Below are 27,248 nucleotides of genomic sequence, written 5' to 3'. Positions count from 1 at the left end.
TCCTAGATCTAAAATATACCATAGATCAAATGGACCTACTTGATGTCTACAGAACATTTCATCCAACTTCTACACAATACACATTCTTCTTAGCAGCCCAGGAACCTTCTCCAAAACAGATCATATCCTAGGGCACAAAGCAAGCCTCAGCAAATATAAGAAAATAGAAATTATACCGTGCATTCTATCTGATCATAATGCAATAAAACTAGAACTCAATAACAAAAATAAAGACAAAAAACATGCAAACAGCTGGAAACTGAATAACTCATTGCTTAATGAACAATGGGTCATTGAAGAAATTTAAAAGTTCCTGGAAGTCACTGAAAATGAAAACACAACCTACCAGACCCATGGGACACAGCAAAGGCAATCCTGAAAAGAAAGTTTATAGCCATGAGTGCATATATTAAAAAGACTGAAAGATCCCAAATCAGTGACCTAATGATATATCTCAAACTTCTAGAAAAACAAGAACAAGCAAATCCCAAAACAAACAGAGGGAGAGAAATAATAAAAATAAGAGCTGAGATCAGTGAAATAGAAACCAAAAAAACCATACAAAGAATTAATGAAACAAAAAGTTGGTTCTTTGAAAAAATAAACAAGATCGACAGACCCCTGGCAAACCTGACTAAAATGAGGAGAGAAAAAACCCAAATTAGTAGAATCAAGAATGCAAAAGGGGAGATAACAAAAAACACCATGGAAGTCCAGGAAATCATCAGAGACTACTTTGAGAACCTATATTCAAATAAATTTGAAAATCTTAGAAATGAACAGATTTCTAGATACATATTATCATCCAAAACTGAACCAAGAGGAAATTATCACCTGAATAGATCTATAACACAAAATGAAATTGAAGCAGCAATCAAGAGTCTCCCTAAAAAGAAAAGTCCAGGACCTGATGGATTCTCTGCTGAATTCTGTCACACTTTTAAAGAAGAACTGACACCAACCCTCCTTAAACTGTTCCATGAAATAGAAAGGGAAGGAAAACTGCCAAACACATTTTATGAAGCCAGTATTACACTTATACCAAAACCAGGCAAAGACACCTCCAAAAAGGAGAACTATAGGCCAATCTCCTTAATGAGCATTGATGCAAAAATCCTCAATAAAATAATGGCAAACCGAATTCAACATCACATCAAAAAGATCATTCACCACAACCAAGTAGGCTTCATCCCAGGGATGCAGGGGTGGTTCAACATATGAAAATCAATAAATGTAATAAACCACATTAACAGAAGCAAAGACAAAAACCACTTGATCATCTCAGTAGATGCAGAAAAAGCCTTTGTTAGGATCTAACACCATTTCATGATAAAAGCTCTAAGAAAACTAGGAATAGAAGGAAAGTACCTCAACATTATAAAAGCTATATATGACAAACCTACAGCCAGCATTACACTTAATGGAGAAAAACTGAAAATCATTCCCTCTAAAATCAGAATGCCCACTATCTCCACTCCTATTCAACATAGTACTGGAATTCCTAGCCAGAGCAATTAGGCAAGAAGAGGGAATAAAAGGAATACAAATAGGTAAAGAAACTGCCAAAATATCCCTATTTGCAGATAATATGTTCCTATACCTTAAAGACCCAAAAAACTCTACTCAAAAGCTCCTAGACACCATCAATAGCTACAGCAAGGTAGCAGGATATAAAATCAACAAAGAAAAATCATTAGCATTTCTATACACTAATAATGAACAAACTGAGAAAGAATATATGAAAACAATTCCATTTACAATAGCCTCAAAAAAAATCAAATACCTAGGTGTAAACCTAACAAAGGATGTGAACGACCTCTACAAGGAAAACTATACACTTCTGAAGAAAGAGATTGAGGAAGACTATAGACAGTGGACAGATTTCCCATGCTCATGGATTGGTAGAATCAACATAGTAAAAATGTCGATACTCCCAAAAGTAATCTACATGTTTAATGCAATTCCCATCAAAATTCCAAAGACATTCATTAAACAGATTGAAAAATCTACCCTGAAATTTATATGGAAACACAAGAGGCCACGAAGAGCCAAGGCAATACTCAGTCAAAAGAACAATGCTGGAGGTATCACAATACCTGACTTCAAACTATATTACAAAGCACTAACAATAAAAACAGCATGGTACTGGCACAAAAACAGTCATGAAGACCAGTGGAACAGAATAGAGGACCCAGATATGAAGCCACACAACTATAACCAACTTGTCTTTGACAAAGGAGCTAAAAATATACGATGGAGAACTAGCAGCCTCTTCAACAAAAACTGCTGGGAAAACTGGTTAGCAGTCTGCAAAAAACTGAAAAATGAACCAAGCCTTGTATACACATATGAATAATAAAATAAAATTAAAAAAAAGAGAGAAAAAAAAAGAACCCCTGCAAATCAGTAAGTAAAACACAGACAACCCAATAGAAAAAATGATGCAGAATCCTGAACAAGGTCATACAAGTTGCCAGTGACCGCACACCAGGCAAGAATCAATGAAGTTCAAATGAATGTCACAATGTGACATCACTACACATACAGCAGAGTTAAAACGAAGAAAAAGAGAGACCAACCCAAGCCAGCAGGATCAAGTACCAGCAGCGATGGCAATTAAGCAGATCTCTCTTGCTGTGGAAGATTATTTAACAGCCTCTGCTAAAGCCGGGATGCTTATCTTACGACACAGATCTTATCCACATCTAGTAAACAATCAATAGAAATACATACATCTATTGACCAAAAGACACAAAATATTCATCCATAAAAGATGGATAAGTGAAATTGGTACCCATATTCATGAAGTGTAATCTTATATAGCTTTGAGAAAGAACAAACTAAAATCAAATGCAACTATGTGGATAAATCTCATAAACTATAAAATTGAACAAAAGAAGTCAGACACAAGAGGGTACACACTGTAAAATTCCATTTATAAAGAACTTTAAAACAGGCTGGGTTTGGTGGTTCATATCTGTAATTCTAGCTACTCAGAAAGCAGAGCTAGGGGATCACAGCTTGAGGCAAGCTTTGGCAAAAGTTAACAAGACTCTATCTCAAAAACAATCCAGGTGTGGCAGTACACACTTGTAATCCTGGCTACTTGGGAGGTGGAGGTAGGAGGATTGTGGCCCTCCTAGGCATAAGCAGGAAACCCCATCTGAAAAACAAACTAAAAGCAAAAAAAGGACTGAGGCATGGCTCAAGCGGTAGGTGCAAGGTCCTAAAATCAATCCCCAGTACTGCCAAAAAAAAAAAAAAAGAGTTTAAATACAGATGAATCTAATCTATGACAGAAGTCAAGATGGTTTCCTTTTACAGGAAGTAGTGACTAGAAAGAGACAAACAGGAAGCTTTTAGACTTCTGGCTATTTTTTGAGTTGTATGGTCGCATGAACATGAATCTCTGAGCTGTATGCAAATAGCCAACTCACTTTTCTATATGTTATGCCTCAATAAAAAGTTCAGTTTTGAAAAAGAAATAGTGAAAGTAGGACCAAAGTTGCTTTTCTGTTCTGCCCACCCTCAACCCCGACCCTGGGCTGAGCTGCACTGGATGGAAACAGAAGGCTCCCATGTATGTAACGGGGAGGGGACAGGGAAATGACAGTGATTAACTGAAAGCTTCCAGAAGGTGAAGGCGGGAAGATTACCTCAGACATTTTAAAGATCAGAGGTCAGGTGTGCTGGTCCAGGAGTGTCTGCTGGACCCATGAGCCAGGAATTGCAACACTACTGTTTTATTGGGGTTTGATCCATCAGGGAAGCAGCTTGATAGAAAATTTGTCAATCTTCATTTAACAAATACTCCCTGGTCACATGTTGTGCTCTGAGGATTCAGAGACACACCAGATAAGGACCCTTCCCTTAAAGATCTCTCAGTATTTTCGGGAGATTAGCTATAAGGACAGCCATGTACAAAGCAGCCTGGAAAGTGTCAAGATAAGGCTAGCTACAGAGTAGAAAAAGCTAGGAACAAGGGCTGGCCAGCTCTCAGCCCTGTGAAGGGAGTGTTGTGAGCATGGGAAAGAGCCACACACAGGCCTGGGGAGCAGAACCAGCAGGGACATCTGGGAACTATGATGGAGTCAGGGTACAAGGGCAAGAGATTAGGCTAGAACAGGCCGAGTACCAGTGAATCCAGTGTGACATGTCAAAGGAATGGTATTTTAATCCAGGGTGAGCCCTTCTGAACTCTGTGGCCCGAAGCCAGTCCCTTCTGCTTGATAGCTTCAGGACTTTTATCAGTTTTGCCTTGGACATTAGTATCCCACCAATATTTTTTGTTGTTCTTTTGTAGGTCTTACTCTGTAGCCCACACTGGTCTCAAACTCATACCAGGGAGTATTTAACCACTGTATGACTGAATACACACAGGTACTCTTCAGAACTCTTTATGTCTATCAGTTCATTTCATCCTCTCAACAGGCCTGGGACATCAGTATTATTATCCCCACTTTGTAGATGAGAAAATGGAGACACAGAGAGGTTAACCGTCTGGCTTAATATTTCACAAGTAGTAAGTGGTGTAGGCAGGATTCGGTCTGTCAAGTTCACATGCTTAATTAACCTTTGCATGTGATTGGCCTTGTCAGAACTGGGACAGTACTGGGTTGCTAACCTCTTATGAAATTCTTCCAAACAATAAAAATTGCTGCTCTAGAACTCTTAAAAAAAAACTAGATTGATCAATATTCACCTTATTTTCCTTGTATAAAAATCCTACCTCATAGCCATAGCTGGAGCCTGGGTCCTTGACACAGAGTCTCTGATATGGGCTTTTATAAGGTGGTCAGTGAATTCTTGATAGGGAGACTTGGTGAACTTGGTCTTTTTTCAGAGGTCAGGTCTGGGAGATGCCATGAAAGGTGGAGTTGTCCAAGGTGGCAGAGCAGCTCTTGGGTGAAGTACAGCATTAGTGGGTACTCATGGTCAGCAGCCTCTTGGCCACAGGGGCTGAGACACTGCCAGTGCCTGTGGGGGTAGGGATAAGGCACAGAGGCAAAGAACCACAGCTCTCTGTCACCTTGCAAGGACACTGTGGAGCTTACCAATTTTATTTCCAAGTAGTCTCTCCCTATGGGAACAGTGGAAAGGTTGGCCAAGATGATGGCCTCTTGGATAGTGATGGCTATCTCCTTGGAACACTGAACACAAAGACTGACATGGCCACTGTTGCTCCTGACGGGAAATGCCTTGAACCTGGTCAACTGGCCAATTCAAGTCTGCTTCTGCCCCAACATGATCGTTATAACCTTGCCCTTGAGGGACATCCCCAGAAACATATTCCATGATCTCAGAGGCCTTAATGGGCAGGAAGAAGAGACAGATCTTCTCTAAGGACTTGGTACTCACATCCTTGACCAGGTGGCCTAGCTTGGTGACAGGGACCAATTCCTTGTCCTGGATCATGCCTCTGTGAGCTCTGTGAGACCTGTGACTTTGTTACAGAGGCTGATGCACAGCCTCCCATTCCCAGGGCCTCCAGGGCACTCAGCTGGACCAGTTTTCTTAAAAAAGAAACAGGCTCATTTTTCAGGAGCACCTTTTCCTATGCTATTATTTATAAGTTATTTTCTAAGCATCCAATCTCAGTTGCTGTGATTAAGACTTTGAACAATCTAAGACTTTGGTCTGCCAGCCTTTTAATTTTTCCTTTATTTTTCTACAAGTTTTGGCCCAATAGGTACCTGGATGCACAATGGTTTTCTTGCTTTGGCTGACAGAAATATCTGAATGACAACCTCTCAGGCATTCTGTGCCTTTGGCACAAAAGATAGTGTGAGCCATTTTTCATGTATTCTGTGTTCAACACCTAAACTAACATGGCAACTCATGTCACTTTGTCAACTAAAATAAGCATTCCAAAACAGAGTTCAGAAGTCACTCTAGTCAGTACAGCCTAAGAAAGTACTAATGAAGAGTGAGACCCACTTAAGTTGGGTGGAAGAAGCAATTTACTACTTTATTTTTAACATGAAACCCAGGAATCCTTGCAAAGTGGCAGGATGTTTGGAAGGACTAAAGAGGCTGGAACAAAACATGTGGCAATTCCAGTGGTGATTGTGAATAGTCAGCCATATTTGGCATAAAAACTCATTGTTTGGAAAACTTAAGCACACAAATGTTGTCAGCTTCAGCACGGTTTTGTGTGTATGATTCTGAGTAACCTTATTAAGATTTTTTAGAACATACACATTCCCTCTTCCCATGGTTGTTTTAAGTACTTAGAGTATTTTCTTGAAAATGAAGGCTTTTTGCAGTAATATGAAGTCAGCACTAACTTTGTATCAGATCTAATGGTAGGGCTGGGGGAAATAGTGATGGTGCCAATCAATCCTAATGCCTTTCTCTGGTGTCTGCCACAAAACCATTGTGGAAGACAGGAAAAAAAGCAGAGGACACAGGAAATAGAGGATAAGGAAAAGGATGTGTTCATCGGATAGGGAGTTTGCTCAATACTATTTCTAATATATGCATTATCTTGAATATGCTAATTAGAATTATCGGCTTTAGGGTTGAGGATAATATGAGAGATTGTTTTTACAAACTTTACAGATTATAGGAAGCAGGATACATTTGGCTAAGGTAGGTTTTAAACAGTGTTTAGATTCAGTTCTTTGAAACACTTCCTTAATATCATCAAGAGGGAAGGAGTGGGTCCTAGGGGCCCCATTCATCCATCCATTCTTTTATCTCTTATTCATCTCATAGTCACAGGTGTCTATTTTGTTTTGCATAGGCTGGGAGACAGTGATCCTAGCCATGACCAAGACACGGTAATAGTGTAGTGCAGGAAACATGAGAAGGAACTCTAATTAGAATCTGTGTATGAGGTGAAACAGGAATGGGCAAGATGATCTTTCTTCTGTTTTGGGGATAGAAAGTATGCTTGTCCTTCCTAACCCATGGGGAAGAGAAAATTCTTTCACTTTTCATATTCTCAGAAAGCATCAGCTTCGATTATCTTCAAGCACTTCCTGTTTTTTTGACTGGGTCTCACTGTGTATCCCAGGCTGTCCTGGAATTCATGATCTTCCAGCATCAGCCTCCTGAGTGGTGGGATTACAGGCATTTACCACTATGCTCAGTGTCTGCCATGCACCTGGCATTTTGAAAGGCACTGTGTATACTATAGTGAAAATGGATAGTGATAGTTTTTGGAAATTATCCTTTAGTGGGGAAGTTGGCTAATTTAATTAAACAACTAATTGCAGAACAGTTTCATTTTATATGTATATGAAGCACGGGCTTAGAAATATATTAAAAAGACATTGAAAAATACTAATAAAGCCCCTGCATGCACAAAATATAAATCAATGCTAATTCCTTTTCTCCAAAGAATACATTCCTCTCAAAGCTGGTGACTGAGTGAATTTTAAACTGTGCTTATGTTTTTTTGGTGCACAGCTGTACCACTTCACAGTTGGTTTGAAAAAGCAGTCTTGATCCCTTTTCAGGATTAACCTTGAATTTTGTGAACCCTACATTCTATGGATATCCTGAGGAACATAGCCCTTGGGAAACCTGCAGCAGCTGTACTAAACAATAGTTAGAAGAGTTCAAAAGGATGTAAAGGGACTTTGAGAACTGGACCCTGCTCCGTGTGGGCTACCAGGGACGGTTCCCCTGAAGGAGTGATGGTTTAGGCTGAAAAAGGAAGGCTGGGTAGCCTTGGCTAGGCAGGGAGAAAAGCTGGCCCAGGACTCCATTCAACAATTAGGCTGGGTTTCTTACTTCACCCAGCTTTGTTTTTCTCTAATTGGTTGTTGTTCAGCCTTTGACACCTTAAAGCAGACCCCCACTGAAGAATTGCTCACATGTGTTTGGGAGGTGGGGAAAGAGGGGGAAAGAAACCAATTAAAGCTGATCTAGGCCAACAGAAATCATAGAATACACAAATTCCAAACTCTGTTTAACTCCCTTAGCTTATTTACAAATAAGTCAATAACTAGTGACTTGCAGTTAAATCAGCTGACTAGCTCCATGTGCTTGCCAGGATGATTGTGCAATATGTATCTGTTATTAAATTCCTTTCTGATAGGGGATAAGTCACAAATGCAAACTTTCTTTCCTCATTACTGGTTAGGCTTTCTATTATGACACCTTTTATACAAAGTCTTTTAATTTAAAATTTTTCAAAGTTAGACATGATCAAGAGATGATCAAATATATTGGAACTCAGCCCTCTAAGAAATTCAGAAGCCAGGTTAGAACTTCAGCAAATTATCCCCTGACGAAAGGCCATCAAACGAGAGGACTTACCCAAGATACCAACATGAGACCAGGGCTGTCTTCATTTGCAAGTTGAAAGGTTGGGTGGGTATGGACAAGGTAGAAATACAAACATTATAGCCATAACTAACATATCATTTGTTGTGTATCTGGAATTGAGCTAAAAACCATGCATTTTCTCATTTTAAAATAGTAATGACTAACACTTTGTAAGCTTGCAGTACATGCCATGCCTGATTAAGAGCTATAATATTTAACTCATCTAACCCTATAATGACACAATGATTCATATTTGGCTTTGCTGACAGGAAATTGGAGCCCAGGGAGGTCAGGCAGTGTCTTTTCCAAAACCCCAGTTGTTGTTAGGACAACTCCATGAAATAGGCATTTTGAGCACACCTGTTTTTCAGATAAAAAAATAAAGGCACAGAGAGGCAACGTTTCATAAAACCCTCTAGTAAGTTTCAGATTCAAAACTCCAAGAAGGATCTGTTTTCCATGATAATCAATGATCGTCCAGACTGTATGTGGTTATGTAGTGCCTTTCAGCAAGTACTGGTCACTGGCCACAGCCCTTTGTTGCCATTATTGGGGAAAAAACCTTTATAGTGTCTCATTTCAGAAATGCTTCCTTTTAGTTTTCACATGGCTCTGATATTTGGTATTAAGATTCTGTATTCCAGCAAGAACCTGTACATTCCTGCTGTCTTGCTTTAGATTATTTTTCTGGTGTTAACCTCCATATTAAAAGCTTGTCTTCTTTCATTCTCACTGATGAGCTTGCCTTCAGAATACAGATCAAAGCTTACTTAAGAGGGAGGGAGAATTAGCCCAGGAGCTGGGTTAATTCCAAAGATGGAAGCAGAGACTTGAAAAACAAAGCCTAAGGAATCCAAATGCACTGCAGAAGGGACAGTCAGTCAGATGGACAGCTCTCTCCAAAGGTTGCTTAGGGACCCAATAAACCTGAAAAGACTGTGTCCTGAATCTCAATGTGGGTGGGCGAATAAAGGAACAGTATTCCCTCCTTTTGGTTTTCCTAGGGTGTGGGCAAAGAAGCAAATGCAATTTGCATTCAATGACTGAAAGCCACTCACATCTGTAAACACTAACTGTCTCCCCCAGTAAAACCCTCCAGAAATCTCCTTAGCCCCATGTCAAGGAGCCAGATGTGAGGAGAAAGCCTTCTGCCTTCCACTGTTCTTTCCACTTGAGCTACAAGACCCTGGGAAACTCCATATGCAGGGGGGGAGGGGAGGTGGCATGGTTCATTTTGCTCTTAAATTGAGACAAGCTTATAATGTGAGAAAGAGTTTAATTAAACTCTTGCTGGTGGTTCTAAAAAAAGTTTCACTTTCTCCCAAGCTTTTTTTCATGTATTCCCTGCAGGTAGTGCACACTTTTCCCTCCCAAATGAAGGTCATTAGGACCACATGAATATGCACAGACTCAGGGAGGTTCCAAGATGCTCTTGGGGGCATTTGGCTCATAACTTTCAATTTAATCAATCAACTCAGTGGTATGGTAAAGGGATTACAACTATTCCACTCCCTGATCACAGGCCATCACTTTATTGCAGGACCTCCTGGTACTAATCCTATTCACTAAAATTGAGACGGGGCTGATTTCCTATACCTTTGTCCTCTTCTATGTTTGTTCTTTCACTCTGAATTTAACTGAGGCTAGGAAAAAACTGCAAACATTTCTTTGGACCCATGCTTCACTTCCAACCCCAAACAGTGGAGTTCTTGCAAATTGGGAGGCAGGTTTGCCAGGGCTGTCGTGCCTGGCACAGATCTTTGCAGAAACTCCACTTGTGATTATGAATAGTTGGCCTTTCTTGGCGTAAACAATTCTTGAGGGTGTATTTTTCAACTCATTGTTTGGAAAACTTAAGTACATAAATGCCATTAAGCTTTAGTAGAATCGTGTGTGCAAATTCTCGGGTAACCACACAGAATGCTGTTGTTTAATGGACTTTGTGTATTCCCCCCCTCCTCCAATTTCATAAGGCTCTCTTGTGGTTAGAATATTTTCATGCAAAGGGAAAATTAAGTCTTTCTTAGTAGAGTCTACATTTCCTGGAATTACAACACAGGACTGGCAAACAGGTTTGAAGGGAAGAGTAAATGAAAAATGGGTAGGCTGGTGTCAAACTTAAATGTTCATTGCATCCATTTTGCTAGGGAAACTGCTAGCATTAGAGCTTACATAAGAACTGATCCATGACTTGCCAATGAATCCAATCTTTCTTCCCTCTCAAATCAGTTTAGAACAGGTGACTAAACTAAACGAATGAGATGCAGCGAGCACATGCTTGAGAAAATGGCCAACAAGTTATCAGGAAATTACCTTACCCCTCTTAGTGGCAATGGGACTCCAACCTGATGGATAGAAGGAGGTAATACTTTATAAAATATATACTGCTGCATGATCGATCCAGAACAAGTACATCCTATTTAAAAAAGGAGATGCTTGGGATATTCAGGTTTTGGACTTCTGGGAGGAAGATAAGAGCAAGAAGCTCTGATCCTTCCAATGTCAAGCTCATTTAAATTAAATGCCAAGGAAATAGAAGTAAAGGATTGAGAAGTAGCAGCATATATCATATACATATATATGGGAAGAATTAGTAAAGGAAAAAAAGGTGAGGTTGGAACTATAAAAATGTTTGCGAGTATGAGAAAAGAAAGATACATTAAGAGCCTAGGTGCAGGTGGGGTACATATGGGGGTGCAGAATCAGTAAACCATGAAATGAAATAAAAATCAAAAGAGGATTTAGAAAATTGTTGCAATATGTTTCTTTCTTTCTTTTTTTTTTTGGTGGCACTGGGGTTTGAACTCAGGACTTCACACTTGCTAGGCAGGCACTCTACTACTTGAGCCACTCTGCCAGCCCCCATTTCTTTTTTTTTTTTTAAATAGTAAAAGTAACAGTAACATTTATTAGGAACAAAATTTGTTACAACAGTATAAAAGTGGGGAGAAATGGGAAAAATGAGAAACGGCTCCTGCAGCCTGCGTAGGAAATGGGAGTAGAGACTCAAGATGGTGACCCCCCATCTCTTGGTCTTATACTTGATAAAAGATAATGGGCCTGTATGGCTGAGATGGCTGCTAAGACAGGGAGGGCCCATCCTGGCCCACCCAAAACACAGGGACTGCCAATCATTTCTTAAATGCTTAAGAAAGACATTATGCCTTTTTCAGAAGAGATCATGTAGGAGGAAGGAACAGGAGGAAGTAAACGATGATATAGGTAAGTTGTTGAGTTGGATACTATCAGAAACTAAACAGAGAAGGAAAAATGAATTAGGCAAAAATATGCAGAGCAGGAAGAGACATGAAAAGATGCAAAAGATGGATCTAGAGAATGGAGCACACTGGGAGAAAGAGGAGCTCTAAAGAAAGGATGAATGGGTGCACTACATTGCAATGGGTGCTTTGAGTAGATGTACGGAATGAATGAACAAATAACAAAGACGAAAAGTCAAAGATTAGTTTAAAAGACCCACTAGAAGAGAAACATCACCACTAATATAATAAAATAAAATAGAGCCCTAAGATCCAGTTAAAATAACTGAGGTCAACATGCATCACGAAATGATTTACCTATAAAAGATAGAAAGATCAGTGTACAGGGAACCAGGGTGCAGATCTCATGTAAGAAATATGGTCACATGTTTTCTTTCATTGCAATGGAAAGCCACATAAAAAGCATAGAGTAAAAAAAGCTGTTTAACTTGGGGATTTTTAAACCAGTGAAGTTATTACCCAAATGCAAATGCTTTCACAGATTTTCAATCATAAGAAATATAATCACTCACTAATGCACAAGCACTGGCTTCAGAGTTTCCTCTGAAAATAAGTCTGATCTGAGAAAAGATGATGTTCTAAAAAACAGTAAGAAATTCTGAATTCCTAAGTATCTATTGAAAAGATAAATAAAGAATAGCAATAGAGAAGAATTGTTTGTGAAAGGAGTGGGGAATTAGGAAACCAATAGGATAAAATCAGATTCAAACAAGCAAACTGATCAACAGATTAAATCAGTGGAAAACAGAAGTGAGAAGCTTGAGGGAAACAAGACACAGCACAAGTGTTCCATAGAGTGAATCAAAGATACTATTCAAACACCGCACAGATGGGCAGATGAACTGGAAATGAAGTATTTGCTTATTTCACTCATTCATTTTTTCAGTGCTGGGGATAGGACCCAGTCCCTCCCACATACTAACCAAGTGCTCTACCACCAAGCCACATCACCCCAGCCCTTGTTGATTTTAAATTGACAGCTAGTTGGATTAAATAGAAGATAGATGCCAAAGGGACTTAAAAACAAGTAAACCTAAAACCAAACAAATGCACTGTCTCTATAACACCAAAGAATAGTTTAGAATAAAGAAAACAAATTAGCTATAAGAACCGAGTGGTAGCACCTAAACTTAAGGGGACTGGGATTAATATAAAAAAAAATGCAAATTTAAACAATATTTGGAAAACAAAGCAAAGAAGAGTGCTTCCAACTGGATTAATGCAATACTTTACCAGGAAATCTTAGAAACCCTGTAAAGTAAAAGCTGCTAAATCAAGATAAATCAAGGAGAAGAAAAAGCAAGTGAGATATTAGACAAGGAGGAATTTAAGACACAAGTATTAAGGTAAGCTAATTTGCTGATTTTGTGATGATTAAAAGCCAGACTTAATGAGAACATGATGATCTGATGTCTATAAGGCCTACAGAACATCACAACAAATAGAGAGCAATTACTGTTAAAACTCAAAGTGAAATTAATATGTATACAATTTTAGAATTAAGGTATTAATGTCCTATTATCAAATAGGATAAATCAAGGGGAAATGATAAAGAAATAGACTTAAATGCCTAATTAAATATTCAATACTATAGCAGAAAGGGTAGCTATTGCCAAAATTTAAATGCAGTGTATAAAAACAACAACAAAATCCCTGGTATATATATTTTTTGGTATTACTGATACTCAAATGCAGGGCTTCGTGCATGCTAGGGCAGGTGCTCTACCACTTAAGCCCCAACACTAGCCCTTTTTGCTCTGGTTATTTTGCAGATAAAATATGGGCTGGTCTGGACCATGATCCTCCTATTTAATACTTCCTGAGGTAGCTGGATGTGGTATGCTACCATGCCCAACCTTTTTACATTGAGATGGGGTCTCACAAACTTTTTTGCCTAGGCTGGTCTGGACGAGTAATCCTCCTGATCTCAGGAGGATTCCAAGTAGTTAGGATTACAGGCGTGAGCATGGGTGCCTGGCTACCCTGATATTTTATTGCTGGTTCCTGATGAGATGGTAAATTAGCATGGGCTCTTCATATTCTAAGTTCAGTCCTGGGAACCTTCACAAGTGTAGGAAGGTACAGATCTGCGGAACCAACAGAGACATTGAAGAAAAGAGGCAATCAAAAGTGAACCCGAACTGGATGATGGGGATAAGGCGGACGTGACCTGACTCAGGAGGAGGATGGAAGGAGTGGCGAGTCCCCTCTTACCTCTGGTCCAGTAGTGAGAGGAGGGGTGTTCAAGGACAATGTACTTCTTCCATTTTTCCTCCCTGACATGGCCAGGTGAAGGTCATTGCCTGGTCTATAACCCAGATGTCTGTAGGACCAAGCCAGCAATTCTTAGGTGTAACAGAGCAATATCAGGGCTCTCCTCAGAAGAGAAGGGGATGAGGGAGCCCAGCCTTCGTTGGGCATACGCTTCTCCATCCCTTCCCCCTCCAAACATGCAGGGCTTGGATTAGAACCTAAGGAGATCACTTCTACCTATACCCATTTTCTCTAAAAGTGTCAGCATGAATCACTCACTGGAAAAGTCACCCAGTAGAATAGAAGCCAGGGAGGAGGGAGTGTGAAAGGCAGTGATATGATGCCTAGGCCTCTCTTCCCTGTTCTTAAGCACACCAGAAGTGACATCATATAGGATGTGACCTTTCCCCATTACATGCTACAAAGCATAACGGTGACATCACCAGAGGAACAATGGCTCCCTGCCACAACTAGACCCCAAGGAGTGCAACCTGTAACTAGGAGGCAAACTGGACCCAAAGCATCTTTACTGAAGCCGATGGACTGAAAATTTTACATAAACACCATATACATCCTCAAAGATGTAGGGAAGATACGAGTAATGCAAAGCAAAACCACATAGAGAAAAAGAACCAGACATGAATTTGCTATTAAACACATTTCACAATGGCAATGGAATCCCAGCCAAAGACACATAGCCAGAATCTAATCAAGCAGAAACTTCAGATAACCCCAAATCGAATAAGAGTCCATATGATAATAGCCTGGTACTTTTCAAGAATGTCAATAGCATGAAAGTCAAGAAAGATAAGAAACTGTTCTATATTAAAGGAGAAGAAAGAGACATGACAAGTAGGTTTAGTAGATACCAGATTGAATCCTGGACCAGAATTTGTATTTTTTCTTTGTTACAGAGCTGTTCTGTGCGATGTGGTAGCCAACAGTTATGTACGTGGGCACTATGAGGAAAATGTGAATCTGAACGGAAATCTGCTGTACGCATAAACTATACACTGATGTAGCATTGAGAATGCAAAATACCGTGGTAATATTTTTCATCTTAATTACATGTTAAAATGGCATTATTTGGAGCATTAGCCTTAAACAGAGTATTAAATTATATTCACTTGCTTCTTTTTACTTTTTAGATGTGGCTTCTGGAACATTTAAAATTGCACATGTCACTCATGTACTTTGAATTATATTGATACTGTACAGTACAGCTGAACAGAGCGTTAGAGGTACGGTTAGTGTAATTTCAACGTGGCACACAGATTGGATAACAGTATTTTCCCAGTCTTAATTTTAAGTGTACTGTAACTTTGTTAAAAAAAAGGTCTTTCTTAGGAAGTATACACAGAACTACTTAGGAATAGAGGAGCAGGCACATTTTACCCCTTGTTCTCAAAAGTTCAAAAAAAAATATGTATCTGTTGGGCTGGCAGTGGCTTAAGTGGTAGTGTGCCTGCCTAGCAAGTGTGAGGCCCTAAGTTCAAGCCCCAGAGCCACCAAAAAGAAAAAAAAAAAGTATCTGTATATAGAGAGAATGACAAGGAAAATGTGGGAAAATGATAACAATTGTGGAATCTAGGTGAAGGATAATCAGAAGTTTTGTGTTTGATTTGTACAACTTTTACACACATTTTAAGTTATTTTAAAATAAAAGTTTATAATAAATTCCCCCTCTCAATGGTTGAAATAGTAGTTGGGATCTGCAGATAGTTAGCACTAAAGAAAGAAGGAGGAACCTGGGGGACAAACTGAGGATCCCTCCCAGAAGGCAGCAGAAAGGCTTTCAGGGGAAGAACTCAGAAGCAGAACCTAGCTGGTCTGGAGAGGAGTGGAAGTGACATCTGAATAGCTAGAGTCTCAGAAAGAAGAAAAAAGAGGAGAGGAAATATTTGACAAAAAATATTTCTCCTAGAATTAAAGAAAGAGGAAAGTCTCATATTGAAAGGACTTATAAAAATTCACATTAATAGAGATAATTAAGAACACTAAAGAGACTGAGAGACAAAAAGGAAGGGAAGCAAATTTGAAGAACAAAGAGAAGGAGTAGATTGCCTATCAAGAAATAAATCAGTCTGGCACTGACCTTCTAAACAGCTGGATATAAGAACACAATGTTTTAATAGTATAAAAGAAAATGTTTTTGAACCTAAGTCTCATATTCAGTCACATGTCACTAAGTGTGAGAACATAAAAACATTCTCAGGCATATAAAGCCTTAGGGGGTTTGTCTTGCAAAGACCCATTATGAAAATGTTCTTTAGAAAGTACTCAAATAAAAGAAATGCTAAAGAACACTGGGTAATAAAAACTTTTGTAAAGCTTACAGCTGCATAAGAAAAATCAAAGGATAAAAAAAAAAAGAAATTGTCCATAACAATCAAGAAATAAAATTCTAGAAACTAACCAATATAAAGTGTGAATTTCGGTAACTACCAATAGACTCTGAGAGCATGCAGAAGTGCTTGTTTTGTTCAGGGAGAGATACTAATATTAACATGTTTATGAGGATAGAAGGTATAAGCAAACATAGGCATGTATCTTTACATTAAAGGCAATCACTGTAAGGACAAAAAATGAATTAGATAACGTTTAAACCAGCAGAAGAAAACATAATGGGAAGAAAAGAAGGTGTGGAAAAAAAGAACCAAAGGACAGTACAATCAGAAAACATGAAATAAGGTGGTAGGAAAAATTGTGGTATGACAGCAATTGCAGAAAGTGTGGGGTAAACGTAATGAAATAAAAAATGAATAAAGCCAGAGGGGTCTTGCATGGACCAATAATACTCGTGCATGGCGAGGTAGAATAAGACAAAAAAGCTTTCTAAACTAAATGTGTTCTAGGTTATTTAAAAAACTTCAGTAAATACAACAAAGCAGAAATCATATATATAACATAATCTCTAACCAAAACAAAATAAAGAAACCAAATTAAGGACAAAGCTATAAGTCAAAAATCTCTACCTGGTAATTTTGAAATACTCTGCTAATTAATAAGCATGTCAAGAAGATAAAGTGCACAAAAGCACTCTATTAAGAGAACAATGAAAATGAGAACTACATATTAAAATTTCTAGGCAGGGCTTAGAGCTCAACTACCACGAAAATTCACAGCCTTCAAGTGCATTTATTATAAAAAAAAACCAAAAATACAAAAGCAGGAAAATCAGCATACAAAGTAAATAACATGAAAATTTACATTCCAAAAGAAACAGGAAGATAATCGTACCTATAAAGGCAGATACATGTAAATTAGAAAAGGGATAATCATAGCATTATTTAATCAGCTAACAAAGCTTATTAGATACTGCCAATCCAGGAAAGTTTAGTCAGAAAATAAAGGAGGATGATCTGACTGAACTTGACAGTACTTGTACATAGTTGTATGCTATGAACTAAAAATCTGGATAAAATGAATGATTTTTAAAGAAATGAATAAAATGCTAAAACAAACACAAAAGAGCCTGGATATGCCAATGAAGAAGAAACTGGAAAAGAATGGGGGAAGGGTGCGGGGTGGGGGTGAGGGTGAGAGAAGTACTAATGTTTGTGGGTAATTCTTTCAAAGTATCAATTAACAATAGAAATGGGTAGGTAAGAACTAACTAAATTCTCTAGAGTTTGGAGACTAGAGTCAGATAAAGAGGAGGTGTAAAATCCAGGAACTACACACTTGCTTTACTCTTGCATGTAGTCTAGACAGAAGAATTTGAAGACAATACTGGAAGATAACCATGTCAAAGGAGATTTATAGTAACACGGCCTCAATTCAAAGCCTGGCTCTTCCACAGATTTGCTCTATGAACTGGGTCTCCTTATTAACCTTCCTGACACTCAGTTTCCTTTTCTGTAAATAGGGAACATATTATTCATCCTATGGGGCTAAGGCAAGAATTATAGAGAACATATGTGCAAAAATTAATATAATACTTGTCCATAGTACATAACACTGGAGGAAGATAGTTATACATATATGCTAAAGGAAAAAGTACACCATGATTGAAGTTTGGTACAGCACAGAATGCAAGAATAGGTTAACTAATGGAAAACTAGGCATTATAATACTTAATGACAGATTAAATAGTAAAAATTATATGATCATACCAACAGGTGCCAAAATGGCATTTGAAGCCAGGTATAGTGGCTCATGCTTGTAATCCCAGCACTAGGAGCCCAGAGTCAACATTGAACTTTAGAGTTACTAAAGGCATTTTTAAATACAACTAGGAGTAAAGCAAGCCTATCCATTTTTACATTATTATTTAACATTGTATAGGCAGTTCTTGTCAAAGAACAAAAAGGAAACCATAGAAATAATAGAATAGTAATGAGAAAAAAAAAAGAGACAAAACCATGTTGCTCTTCCAGGAAAACTACAATTGATTACTTAAGTAATCTAAGGAATCTTGGGTAAAACTATTAGAAAATAAACACACAGGTGTAATAAATCTGCATAATGATCAATAGGATTCTTGTACATTAATTATGCTTGGCAGAAAACATAATGAAAACTGAAAATCTCCATCATGGTAATAATAAAAATATAAAAATAACCCTAGGAATTAACTTCATGGACGGTGAAGAAGAAACTGCAAAGCTTTCATGAGAAGAAAGCAAGCCATTAGGAAAAACTGAAATTTATTCAAGTGTCAGTTTTTACAGACATTGGAGATACTTTTAAGGTAGTCACATGATCCATGCAAACGCACTCTACATTACTAAAGAGGCTCCTTTTAGTTAAAAGTCTAGAAGCCACTTGCCTGACAAGCAAGCACTAATGTGTCTACTCGTAGCGTTGCTCCTCTGAATGTTTTGGGTGAGATGAGGGCCCAGGGCTGGCAAAGGGAGAGAGAATCAGAAGCCTAGGGAATGGGTGCTGAGTTGGCACCTGAGTTTGGCCACAGACCCAGAGAAAAGACAGCCCTATGTGGATGTCTATAGTCCAGAAGAAGCAGTATTATAGCAGGTGGGGGAAAGTGAGGCGATTGAGTGGGTCAGAGAGACGACAGGTACATATATGATCATGAGTAAAATCCTATAGCAATGCAAAATCCTAGTAATAACTGAATTAACTGTATTTGTTTATTTGTATTTATTTTATCAAAGTAATACATGCACAGAGTCTAAACATCAGTTTCTGGAAAGGTGGCAGTGTCCATCAGAGTTCCCCAGGAAAGCGATAGCCAAATCAAAAGGGGCAAGAGAGAAGAGCTTGGTAAGGGGACAATTTATAATGGTATGACAGGGTTAAAGGAAAGCAGGGGGGAAGGTGAAACGCCCAAGGTTTGAAGAGCACTTCTACACTGAAGATCTCCCTAGGGAAAATGGAGGAAAACCTGTAGTTGGGAAGGAGGGTGGATGGACAGAAGCTGGTGGTCTCAGGGAGGGACAAAGGAGGGAGCCTGAAGATATGTCACTCTTGGTGGAGATGGAGAGGATCACAGGTCAAGGTCAGCCCTGGCAAAAAGTTAATGAGACCCCATCTCCACCACAGGGTGGTCCATGCCTATTATCTCAGCTACAGGGGGAAGCACATACAGGAGGACTGTGGTCAAGACAGCCATAAGCATAAAGTGAGACCCTATCTCAAAAATAACCAAAGCAAGAGAAGCAGGGAACCCGAGGCAAAGATGGCTTACATCTCGAATGGACAAGTGCTGGACAGCCAGAGTCAGTCCCCATGGAAATTATCTTTGATAGCAGATTTCTTCTGGGGAATAGTCAAGTTTGCGATTTTGATTTTCAAAACTTTGCTAGAACAAGATGTGAAGAAAGGAAGAGGCTACAGAAACTCATCTGATTCCAGATATGATGATGGAATAGGGCTACCAGGAAACCTTCCCCCAAGAATAGGTCAAATCAATCTTCATGGCCCCAATCCTCCTCCAAAGGCTGGTGGATGAGGAAGGAAAACGTCTGCTCTAAGAAGCAGACAACTAAACATCCACACTCATGGTAGGAAATCATCAAGAAATGGAAGGCTGACCATGTTGGACCAGAAGATGAATGTGTGTGTCTAAACAGGAATTGCTCTGTGTCCTCACACATGAATGAGGTCATGTTGGGAAGTCCCCCTATGGAGAGCTGAACTGACTGACATGCAGTTCTAAAAATGCAAATGTTCCTTTCACCTGTTTTGTATAGTTTACTAAAGTATTAGTATAGTCTTAATAAGTAAATATTTTTAGGTTGCAAAAAAAAAAAAAAATAACCAAAGCAAAAAGGGCTGGGGTGTGGTTCAAGTGCCTAGCAAGCATGAGGCCCTGAGTTCAAACTCCAGTACTGTCCCAAAACACAGAAACAAAACCAAAAGCTTACTCTCCTCTGTCTTTGTCTTCCCATTGACCAAATTCAGCTGGATGGCAGATGGGGAAGGAGTTAGGCAATGAGGTCACTAGAGATCACCCTCCCAAAGTAGACTGAAGAAGTGTAGAAGTAGATTTGGCGGTTACCATGAAAACTCTTCCAAAACTCCTGTGCAAAATACCTAGATATCTTGTAGCCTAGCCAAAGAGAGAGGCAACTCCTGTGCTGCAAGCCTGAACTGATGCTTCATCTGTTCTGGGACTTAGGTGTCAATGGCTACATCAAGAGAGGTGACATGTGGGCCCCCTTGAGCCAGGGACTAGAGCGCAGTCCTCTTTAAAGGCAGTGTCCTTGGACAACCAAACTTTTAATGAAAAGATGAGACAGAAAGCAACCCAGCCGGCACAATGGAGTCGACCAAACAGCATCTCTGAGTCAGTCTGGAGTCTGGGCTGAACAAAGAGGTCTCTCCTGAGAATTCATCATAATGCTATGAGCGTACCATAACGGTATGACATTGCTCCCATGGCTCATTTGTCCTGTGGCCTTGTTGGTCTGGAGAAGTCTGATGCCATCTCTGTTCGGTTCTTTGATTGCTACCTGTTTTCTACATACTTTCAGGATTGTTCCTATCCCCAGTATTCTAAAACTTCATTGTTTTTCATTCATTTTGTGGAACGCTTGGCCTTCCTCTAATTCCCAAGGCTTTTCCTGTGTTCTGTGCGGTGACATGGGTTGGCTCTCACGCACTGCCCAATATCATGCCCTTAGGACTCAGCTGTCCTCACTCTGCTAAGACAGCTGCCACTTGTCATTTGCGCTTCATCTCCCCTAATCTTGGTAACATCTTTCGTTAGGTGTGGGCTTCTTTTCTCTTCTCTTTGTGGGTTTACATTTTCTTTATTCATCTAGTGTTATTTTTGTGGGATTTGGGAAAAGAACAGAGATTAATGTGTGTATTCAACCTTCCATGTTTAACTGGAAGATCTGATCATTGATTTTCCTTCTCTACTCCCAGTCCATAAAAGAGCTGGGAGTGGCTGATGGGCAGAATGAGTCATCTTTGAAAGGCACTTCCTATTGATGGAGGGAAGGAGCAGGGTTATTTTTCTTGAAAGTGTGTGATGGTTAATTTTGTGTGTTAACTTGACAGTGCCATGAGGCACCCAGATTAATCATTAATTCTGGGTCTGTCTGCCAAGCTGTTTCTGAATGAGATTAGCATTTGAGTCAGTGAATTTGATAAAGCAGATCACCTTCCAAAATGGTAGCCAGCATCCAATCATCTGAGGGCCTGCAAAGAACAACTTTTTGCTTCCTGCCTGCTTGAGCTTGAGCTGGGACCTTGGTCTTTTCCTTTCCTTGTGCTGGGGTTTATACCATTGGCTGCCCTTGTTCTCAAGCTTTTGATCCCAAACTACATTACTGATTTTCCTGGATCTCCAGCTTACAGAGGGCAGACTGTGAGGCTTCTCAACCTCCATATTGTATGAACCAACTCATGATAAATCTCCATGTCTATCTGTCTGCCTATCTGTCTATCTATCTAGCTGTCTTTCTCTCTTATAGGTTTTATTTCTCTGGGAAACCCTGACTAATATTTCATTTTATTTCTGGAGTTATGTCAGAAAAGGAAGCCTACATGTTACCCCTGTTCTAGGCACTGTACTAAGGAAACTCACAAATGGCTGGTTTTATTCACAAAAGCAATTAAGCAGCAAAATATTATAAAGTTAACAATTATCCCCAAAGTAATTTTTAGATTTAATACAATTCCATTGATTGATGATATGATTTCAAAATCTTTTGTAAAAATAGAAAGACAATAATATTAAGAAATATTTTTAAAAGAGCACCCCTATTTCCAAGTCAAATACCTGTCTTGTCAGCTTTGATCTTTCTCATTCTTCTGCATCCAAACCATGATGGACTCTGTTGCTGAAACACAGGCCAAATCTATTCATCCTCCCCATCACCACAGACCAAGCACAGTAGCGCCTGCTAAATCCCTGCAATGTCCTCCTAACTCATCTTTCCACATACCATTGGCCCTATCCAATTTGCTCTCTACTCAACAGCCACATACAGTCCTATCCCTCTCTTGGGCTAACCTCTTTAGTAGTTTCTCATCACTTATTTCCCTCTACTCTCTTTCTTATTCACTTTGTAACTACTTCTTATGTTCATTCATCCACTCAATACTATTTATTCAGAACTTTCAATGTGCCAGACAATGAGCAAGACCCTGAGGATATAATGAGCAAAATCAGACCTGATTCATGCCAACATCCTAGTGATTTGAAAGACAAAAGGCAATAAATACTGAAAAGGGTCCAAGTGTGTTGGTAATTAAACCAATGCCAATTTAAAATAAGATTAATTTTTTATAGCCATTCAATTGGCCAAATTCAAACAAAAAAGCTTAAATTGAATGCTAAGGAGTCTGGGAGAAATAGATGTATTTATTCATTATGGTTAGTACAGTGAATCAATACAAACATTTTGGAGAAGAATCTGGCAAGTGGTCTTAAGAGTCAAAAAAAACCCAAACTCATATCCTTAGAGCCAGCAGTCATTAAGACTTGGGAAATGATTTCAAGAAATAATTCCAAAGAAGGGGGAAGGGTAGAGCAAGACTTTGCTAATTTTTAAAATTAGCATATATTAGTTGTACAGAGGGGTTTCATTTTGGTATTTACATATGTGCTTACAATGTGTCTTAATTAAATTTACCCCCTCCATCATTCTCCCTCATACCTATAATTTTTTTTAATCACAGTGCTTTCTATGTTACTTGATATCACCCAAAATGGTCAATAAAAGAATAGTTAGATCAGTTTTTGGAGTAATCTAATGAAATAAATTATGACTATGGAAAAAAATCAAGCACGAAAATAGGATACGATTTGTTTGAATGTGACACAGGATAGCTATCTAAGGAAATAAAAATAGTTGTCACATGTGAGAGTGTGATTTTTCATGGAATTGGACATCATAATTTTTACAAATAAGTGACCTAATAGAGATGATGGCTGAATTTCATTGTAAAATTTACTTTAATTGTGCGGAGTATATTTCCCAGTGGCCATATTAATATTTTGAGTGATATATTATCAAATGAGAAAATATCTGGCTCCTAGAAAAGTATTCATCAATATATCCTTGCTAAAATAGTATTGAAGTTGATGCTGTATCAAAAGGAGAGAAGTCATGCCCCTTGTACTGTTTAGGGAGATGACAGGATGCCTATAGGATGGAAGTATTTGTCAAAAACCCAGAAGCTAGATGGCAGCTAGAGATTAAAGAGACTTGGCATCTGGTAGAAAGCTCCCACTACTGTGGCAAAGACTGGGCACATCTCTAGCCTCAGAACATCTTCATGTGCCTATTCACCTTGTTCCTAGGAAGCAGCTGCTCCCATAGTTCCTGAGGCTGGGAGCTACAGACTGGTAGTGCCTAGAATAGACACTGAGGCGCTTGTAGCTCTTAATGCTTCAGGATCCAGGAACTCCAAGCAGACTCAGCAAACTCAGACCTTCCCTTTCTGGCTTCTAAGTTGGGATCTCCACACAGCCGATCTTTATACAGAGGGACCCAGCAGGTTAGAGGGCACAGAATTGGGACCAGTTGAGTTCATGTTAGCACAACAGGGCTTTATCAAAAGGTGTTTGTGTATAAGATTTTTAATTTATTTAATTTTAATTTTAATTTTATTTAATTTTAATTTAAAAGACAGAAGACTGATTGCCTGGTGACAATCTCTAGAGAAAGGCAAAAGGGAATCTATTGGAATTTAAGCTTTGATTTTGGTTTGGTCACTGGCTGGCTATGTGATCTGAGCCTATAATTTCTTTGTACTTTAGGGTTTTTTCTTTTTCATTTATAAAATTAGGAGGCAAAACCTATAGGCCCAGAACTAAAATGAGTTTTCAAAACTACTTATTAAGACAGTTTTAAAGGGATTTTACCTTTTCCGGATGGTCAGCAGAGATGGTGGTATTGGTAATGATGATGATTATAACACAGTGCCAAAAGCCATTTAGGGCACTTTCTTGCCCCTTTTCTAAATCACCATTGCTAGTTCCTCCTGGAGAGAGGAGTGCAGAGTGTTTCAACAAAGAGAACCTCCAAAATAACATTTGGAGCAAAGCATTTGCACCATGTTGAAAAAGCCACATGCAGATCGGTCACTCTATGAGATGGCTGAGCCCTCCACACTGGGCCCAGTGTGAATTCTCGGCGCCAAGTTACAGAGAACTGAGCAACACCTCAGGTTGCTGAGGCTCTCCACGTGTGTTCCCAGACTCCTGGAAACAGAGACTCGTCCAGGAGGTTTGAGAAGTGAAAACTATTTCATAACAATACTAAGGCATTATTTGCTTTTCGAAGTGTATTGGCATTCATGCTGGCCTTGAACACGAGTCAGCTGGCCCTGAACTGTCTCAGTAGTGCATGCATCCTCAGGGACATATAATTCACTGTAGACAACAAAAAAGTTAGTTTCACATGAGAATGTCCTTGATATAACAATAAAATGATTAGTCTTATTAAGTCTCTACCATTGAGTACACATCTTTTTATTATTCTGAGTGACTAACTGGGAAATACACGAAAGCCACTTCTGCTATATACTGAAGTACTCTGATTGTCCTAATACAAGCACTTATGTGATTCTTTGAGATACAAGCTAGACTAGCCACTTTTTATGCTTATAAAACATCTTTTTTACTTGAAAGAACAAATGACAGACAAGTTATGGTTATTTAGACTTGGGAATTTGGCAGACATTTTCTCAAAAATGAAGTGAGACTGTCACTTCGAGGAAAACAACTAAAAGAATTTGTTGCCAATGATAAAATTTGAACTTTCAAGCAAAAATCAAAATCTTGGAACACATGTATCCACTACTATGAACTTGAAAGCTTTCCAATTGTCAGCCACTTTGCTGATGAGTTCTGCAGTCATATTAATGGATGGGATTTTGATATTGTTTAATGAGCTGCCTCAGCATTTGAATAATTTGCATAACTCAGTAAATGAATATTTCCCAAATAACCAATGTAATAAAATCAGACATTTGTGAAAGATCCATCCAAAGTGGAAGGGAAGCAGTACATCTTAGTGTATTAGAGGATATGCCCATCAATATAGTTTAATATTCCACATGTAAGTGATCTTTAAAAAACACCATATGTAGAGTTTATAGTATAGGATCAAAGGTTATCTGTAATTAACTGGAAAGGTTATTGAAATACTGTTCCCTTTCCGGTTTTATAGCCATGTAAGACAGAATTTCCTTCATATACTTCAACTAAAAATATTAACAATAGGTTGAATGCAGAAACAAAGGTGAATGAGAATCCATGTGTCTTCAATTAGGCCAGACATTAAAGAGACTGGCAACAATGTAGAAGAATGACATTCTTCACTAAATTTCTTTTGCTTTGGACAATATTGTCATTTTCATAAAATAAGTTATTTATGTTAACATGTAATAGGTTTATTATTAAGCATGTAACAAGTTTATTGTTATTGGTATAAGGTACTTTAAAAACTAATAAATAGTATTTTTAAATTTCTCAGCTTTCATTTTTGGTATGGTGAACATTGTATCTAACAATGTTCCCAATAAACAGAAGTATGTAGAGGTTCTCAGTAATTTTTAAGTGTGTCAGAGGGGTCCTGAGATTAAAAAGCTTGAGAACCACTGCCCTAACCCTACAGGGAAAGTGGTGTTTTGGATGACTAATTAACAAAGGACAGGGGGACCTGGCATTTGTCACTTTGCACTGCTGTTGGGAAGCTTCTGTGTGCTTAAAGACAAGGGCTGGTTATCAAGAGAGTTCCTCCCTGCAGCAGCAAAAGGAAATTCATCTGCTACCTAAGGTTGGGAGAAGTCACTGTGGAGAACACCAAATTTCAAGGTCCTGGCTGGTCCAACTGGCCACAGTCCCTTGAATGTTCAAGCTCACCCCTTTACCTTCAGGAAAGGTCCAGCCCATACTCCCTGATCAGTACCGGCCATCCCAACTAGGTGTAGGCTAGACACCACCACCATAGTGAATGCCACCCTGAGCTTAACAGTCAGGACCTGTACTTGAGAAGGCACCAGGCACTTCTAGGCACTAAGAATCAAAACTGAGCATGTCATGGCTTTGTCCTGGAGGACTTCTTAGTCTGGTAGTGAAGAAAAACTCCTGCAGAAATAATTGCTGTATGACGTGATAAATGCTATTCTGTACATAGTGATCAAATTTTTCCAACCAAAAAGTAGGATACAATCTGACAATGGAGCAATATCTGACAATGGAATGATATCCTACAATGGAACAATCCTGGAGAATCTGGAACACATGTCATGTATATTTATTTAACTCCCAGCAACTCCACAGGAATTCTGTATAGGTTTGCACTTGATTTGCCTCAAAGAACCAAGAACAATAGTTTTGTACAGCACCCCCTCCTCCCATTCTGGGAAATGACAGTGGCAGAATATAAAAGGGCAAACACTCCTTAGGATCACAAAAGATGAGTAATGGCCCCTAACATTTTATTTCCTTTGGGTTAGTGGATGAGAGCACTGCAGGAAATTTTTTCCAACACTTTTGTTCCAAGTATTCCCCACAACACAGGCAAAGAGTCCAAGATTGCTCATGCAGGTCTCTCACACCAGCTGAGGCAGATCAAGCTGAAATCCAGAGTCAGAGGAATGAACTAGCAAGAGGCTTCTAAGATCCCAATCCTTGTGGGTAAAATTAAACAATAGGGCTCTTGATCTGCCAAGAAACACTGGAGTCTCCTCTGGGTGGGCTGTTTGGGGACCAGGGAGATTCTGGTCTGACATGGGTCATTTCAAGTCTCAACCACATGCTCTTTTCTACCCTTTCCTTTGGGGTCTGGCCCAAATCCCTCTTCTAATCTCTTTCTCCCATTCCTACTGTTCTTTCCCAGCTGTGGTAACTCCAGAGTGAAATGCATAAGGATAAAACAGACAATGAATAGATACAATACGCTTAGTGCCACACACGGACATCCTGCTACCCACAGTTGGAGAGAACGGGCAACCCAGGGTTTTCAAGGCAACCCAAACTAAAGGCAGATGAAAGAACCTGGCAAACTCCTT

General features: G+C 39.1%; 1 protein-coding gene and 1 pseudogene across 2 annotated transcripts in view; one reads left to right on the top strand and one right to left on the bottom strand.

Annotated features, from left to right (window-relative positions):
• Nucleotides 1-27,248, bottom strand: part of Spon1 (spondin 1) — a 282,898-nt gene that overhangs the window by 133,908 nt on the left and 121,742 nt on the right. The window lies entirely within an intron of this gene.
• Nucleotides 19,176-19,839, top strand: LOC109680382 (selenoprotein K-like; annotated as a pseudogene).

Source organism: Castor canadensis, chromosome 1 (assembly GCF_047511655.1).
Source record: "Castor canadensis chromosome 1, mCasCan1.hap1v2, whole genome shotgun sequence".
Taxonomy (NCBI): Eukaryota; Metazoa; Chordata; class Mammalia; order Rodentia; family Castoridae; genus Castor; species Castor canadensis.
Note: the sequence above shows the minus strand (reverse complement) of the source record. Positions and strands in the feature narration are given on the sequence as shown.